The 5,656-nt window shown below is 40.2% G+C and overlaps 1 non-coding gene across 1 annotated transcript; it reads left to right on the top strand.

Moving 5' to 3' along the window:
- Positions 1–3,010: 3,010 nt before the first annotated feature.
- TRNAW-CCA lies at positions 3,011–3,082 on the top strand. The gene has a single exon. It is a non-coding gene; the product is annotated as a tRNA-Trp (tRNA).
- The last annotated feature ends 2,574 nt before the right edge of the window (positions 3,083–5,656 follow it).

The raw sequence follows: 5,656 nt of genomic DNA, 5'->3' as shown, positions 1-5,656 counted from the left end.
TTACCTGTACAGAAATATATGAATAAAACTAAAATATAGTAAAAGTTCAATACTCTTTGATTCCCCACTCCTGCATGTTTCTTTTCATTTTGTCACGTATAACACATTCTATTTTCTTGATTCTCAATATTTCAGGTTGAAATAAAATAATACATGGGTATTAACATATACACAGTACTCCATAAGATAAACAACAAAAACTTACTGTGTAGCTCAGGGAACTATATTCGATATCTTGTAATAACATATAATAGAAAAGAAACTGAAAAAGTATATATATTTATGAATTATTTTTCTATACTATTGATACTAATACAACATCATAAATTAACTGTACTTGAATCTTTAAAAATGTAAGTAGGAATCATTATCTATCTGCATTGTTGTGTGAGGAGAAAATGTAACAGTATCTATAACACTTTATAAAATATAAAGGTCCCTGACAAATGTCAAAAGCTGCTGTTGAGAAAATAATTTCCTCCCTTCAATAACTTGCCTCTCCTGCTTTTTTTACCTTTCTTTCCTCCTTCCAGCCCTCCTCTGCTGCCTCTTTAGCCTCCCTTCCCTTCCTCCCTGCTCGTCGGACCCTTTCTTTCTCCCTCTCCTCCCTCCTTCCTCTCCTGGGCTCTAGTCCCTTTTCAGTCCTTTTCTGTTGATAATCTTTAGGCTTTTCCGTCCCCTGATGGCCAATATGCGTCACTGCATGTGCTCTCTAGTTGACGTTTCTTTATTTCTGCCCAGCTTGGATACAGGATATAAGGTGAGGAAGTGAAGTGCAGTAAGAATCATAAATTAGTTTACAAAATAATTATACATTGTTAGTGAGGTAACAATTTTTAGAATTTTGGAAAAATTTGTGAATTTTATGTCATATGTGTAGCATTTGTGTGCTAATGACTTCCCCGTTACATTATATAATGTAGATATAATTATGCTATCTAGAGTTAAGCACTAAAATGTGGGACATTGATAAGCAAGTGACAGTGAAACTCTATTGTATTAGTGATACTAACTGATTTATAACACCCATAAAAAAAATAAAACCCATAAATCTCAGTTTTTCATCTCAACAAATATTTGCTTTTCTCTCAGGCAACGTCTAATGCAGATTTTCTGGTTGGTCTTCACATGGTCTCTGAGAGACTATTGAGTGACTCTGGAGTCGAGGACTATGGAGTCCTCTGCATTTGACAGATATAAAGGCAAAAGGGAAAAAAGAGGAACCCCCCATGAGAGGTTTTCCTGGGTTAAGTTTCAAAGTTGCAAACTGGCTGGTTACAATTTTCTTTACATTGATTGTCTAGATCTCGGCCACAAGGCCAAAAGTAATCACAAAGGAGGCTAGGAAATGTAGTTTAGACTGAATGTTTCTGTCCCCCTAAAATTTATATGTTGAAACCTAATCCCCGATGTGATGGTATTTGGAGGTGGGGTCTTAGGAGGTGATTAGTTGGAGCCCTTATGAATGGGATTAGTGTCCTTATGAAAAAGAACTCCAAAGACTACCTGGCCCCTTCCACCATGTGAAGACACAGTCATACTGAACAGCTGATGCCTTGATCTTGGACTCTGCAGCCCTCCAGAACGTGAAAAATAATTTTTTTGTTTGCTTAAGCCACCTACTCTATGATATTTTTGTGATAGCATCCCAAAGGAAAAAAGACAATTGTATGTCCAATAAGAAAAATAAACAGACTGGTAACCACTCTAGCAGCCTCTGCTACAATAATTTATTGTTTATTCAGCATCACAGAGGATCTACAACAAACATAATCAACTCTGAGAGCCTGAGTTCTTAGACCACCACCACCCCCCAGGTAAACTTCCTGGTGTTTGTTCTTAGTGGGTAGCAGTAGCCAGGGGGTGGTGGTGAGGTGGATGTGGTAGCCAAAGGGGGTATATTAAGTGGAGTGCAAGCTGACCACTCAGATGGATCCTGGAAGAGGCTGTGCCTTAGCTTTTAGTCTAGTAACTTCTAATAGGTAATAAATAAATATATAAGTAAAATATATGGTATACTAGATGCTGATATATAGTATGCAGCATCTAGCCTAGGAAAAACAAGGAAAAGAGATAAAGACAATCAGAGGTATGCAATTTTGGGACTCCTGGACAGGATATTCTGAAAAATGACCCACTGCTATAAAAAGGACACTGAAAATTAAAGTTTCCTTTTCTTAATCTTGAAAAATGAGTCCAGAGCTCAAGATACATTTTTCAGAATATCTTTTTCTAGGAGTTCAAAGAGACCTCTCTACGATTTAGATCTTGGAAAATAATCTCATTGAGATTCGACACCCAACTGCAGTTTCTCAGACAGGTGCTTTAACCAGCCTAACCACAGTGCCAGAATCACTTGTTTCCTCGGACCAAAACACACACACACACACACACACAAGGTTTCTTGCCCTTCGTAGGGGCAGTTTCAGATACAGTGTTCAGATTCAGAAGAACTCTTGCAATGTAAAATTGATCATTTCAACGAAGCACAAGAATGGGTTTAAGAAGACGATATTAATTCACAGATAGGAGCTACACAGTTAAACCGGCCGGCCCCAAAATTCATTTCCTCAAAACACTAGTATGTGGTTAGCAACTACCATCAACTTTGGTAACAAATTCAAAACCCTGATCAGCGTCCCTGATTAGGGGGAGGGCTAAGGGATGAGGGGAGGGCACTCTTTGTTACTCTTACTCAAACTCAAAACGCCCGACTTTAAACCGAATGTCTATTATTTCTAAAAAGACAGAAACGAAAACAAAACAAACCCCAAACGTCTATTTTTGACGTATATGGAGAAAATTAGGTAAGAAAAGGAAGGAAATAGGAAGCATTGGAAATAGAAGCATTTTCGGAGACAGAGAATCAGTAAGTGATTGAATGGAAATCTGTTTTAATTCAGGAGACCACCAGGCATTATTTTGTATCCAGCTGCATGGTCTTCACTAAATACCGATAATTAATTTCATAGATCTGGTTGACAAGTAAAGGAGGCAGGGGCCCCCGCAGGACCTCGTGGCGCAACGGTAGCGCGTCTGACTCCAGATCAGAAGGTTGCGTGTTCAAATCACGTCGAGGTCAGTTGTTTTACTGTCTGGGATGCACTGGTCTGAAACTTGGAGGGGAAAAAGATGTTTTCTTCAATGCTAGCTGCCCTTAACGCTGCCCTTTACAAAGTAGGTAAATAGGCAGGTGTACACTATAACTGCTTGGGGGTTTATTTCTGGGTCCATAAAAATATTTTTATTCTTTTCTGCAAAAGACATTTTTTCTTTTATTGCAAACGTTCTGAATTTCAGTCTGCTAACTCCCAGCCATCTCTCCACACTCACTTCTGTGCTCCCTGACCCATTTCCTTATCCACATCTCTCTCTCCAACGGTCAGAAGCTTCCCACATCTTCTGACATTTCCTGCTTCACACTTGGATCAGCTTTTCCTTGCCAGAAAGGTTACACTGCAAGCAGAATCTTGGCTCTCTGCAATTCCCCTACTCCAACAAACCAAGAAGTCAGTTCATTTCCAGATGCAGAAAACCTGAACATAAGTTTTTGTTTGGTTTGCCAAATTGAGATTAGAGGAAATGAACCATTACATCAGAAAAAGTAGTCCTCTGGGCTAGAAGTTCTAAGAACTCCTTAAAACTCTCTTTTTTAAAAAATGTGCAGGACTGTATTTTTTTCTTACCTGGGACTTGAGCACCCTCCAACAGATTATGAACCATTACATTACAGTGCAGAAGAAAAGGAAAGCACACTTATTTCATCAGAACCTGTTACTTTGTATAACTTAGAATGGCTTTAAAACATGACATATGGAATATCAGCAGATATTTTGTTATAGATGTAATGTACATGTTCACATAGCACATGGGAACAGACATTGCATCTAAGCATGCCTTTGTGCATAGAAGAAGAGTATCCAAAATAGTCGTTCTCTGTTTCTTATTAACACTTTTCTTAGCAGTTAGTTTAGGCCCTTGGGCATCACATTATAACAGAGATTACTGCTCTGGGGGAAAGAGAGAGAGAGACAGAAACAAACAAACAAACAAAAAAACAGTTCAAGAAAACACTCAGCTCTGTAGGGTTGAAAAAAAAAAAAAAAAGTCTGTAGAAAGCTGAATACTAAGTATGAGTGTACTGTTTATTGCAGCAGAGTGGCGCAGCGGGAGCATGCTGGGCCCATAACCCAGAGGTCGATGGATCGAAACCATCCTCTGCTAAGACAAGCTTTTTTTCCTCCTGAAGAGAATTTTGAGGGTATAGAAGAGAGTTTATTAAGAAAATTTGTCATTGTATATCTCCTTTAGTGAGGTGTTTGGCCCGCTTTTTAAGCACATGAAAAGCATATGTCTTGAGAACAAAGTAACTGTGAGATACCACTACACACCCATTGTTGCTGTTTTTCCATCTATCCGTCGTATCCAGCTCTTTGCGACCCCATGGATTGCAGTACGCCAGGCTTCCCTGTCCTTCGCTATCTCCTGGAGTTTGCTCAAACTCATGTCCATTGAGTGGGTGATGCCATCCAACCATCTCATTCTCTGTCGTCTCCTTCTCCTCCTGTCCTCAATCTTTCCCTGCTTCAGGGTCTTTTCCAATGAGTCAGCTCTTCGCATCAGGTGGCCAAAGTAATCCAGGACACTGAACATCAAATGCTGGTGAGGAGACGGGGTAACAAGAGCTGTCATTCAGTGCTGGTTGGAATGCAAAATTGTACAACCGCTGTGGAAGACAGTTTGCCAGTTCATATGAACCAGCAATTGCCTTCCTTATTAATTTGCCCAAAGGAGTGGAGTTGAAACTTTTGTCCACACAAAAGCCTGCACACAGTTGTTTATAACAAGTTTATTCTTAATTGCCAAATCTTGGAAGCAACCAAAATGCCTTTCAGTAGGTGAATGGATAAACTGTGGTACAAGCAGACAATGAAATATTACTCAGCCTTAAGAAGAAATGAGCTACTAAGCCATGAGAAGACATGGAGAAACCGTAAATGCATATTACTAAGTGAAATAAGCCAATCTGAAAGGCTGTACGTACCATATCATTCCAATATATGACATCCTAGAAAAGGCAAAACTACAGAAACAGTAAAATCATCATTGGTTGCCGGGGGTTGGTGAGAGGAAGAAGGATGAATAGGCCAAGCAGAGAGGACTTTTCAGGCAGTGAAAATCCTCTGTGAGATGCTGTAACAATGGATAGATACATGCCTTTCTGTTGTTCAGTCACTCAGTCATTTCTGACTTTTTGCAACCCCAAGGTCAGAACTGGAGAAGGAAACGGCAACCCACTGCTGTATTCTTGCCTGGAGAATACCTTGGAGAGAGGAGCCTGGCAGGCCATGGTCCATGGGGTCGCAAGGAGTCAAACACGACTGAAGCGACTAAGCACGCACGCACGCACGGACTGTAGTATGCCTGCTTCCTTGTCCTTCGCTATCTCCCGGAGCTTGCTCAAACTCACGTCAGTGAGTCAGTGATGCCATCCAACCATCTCATCCTCTGTCATTCCCTTTTTCTCCTGCCCTCAATCTTTCCCAGCATTAGGGTTTTTTCCAATGAGTCAGCCCTTTGCATCAGGTGGCCAAACTGTTGGAGCTCAGCTTCAGCATCAGTCCTTCCAATAAATACTCAGGGTTGATTTCCTTTA

This window comes from Oryx dammah, unplaced genomic scaffold (assembly GCF_014754425.2).
Source record: "Oryx dammah isolate SB20612 unplaced genomic scaffold, SCBI_Odam_1.1 HiC_scaffold_11, whole genome shotgun sequence".
Lineage (NCBI taxonomy): Eukaryota > Metazoa > Chordata > Mammalia > Artiodactyla > Bovidae > Oryx > Oryx dammah.
This window is presented reverse-complemented; position numbering and strand designations above follow the sequence as displayed.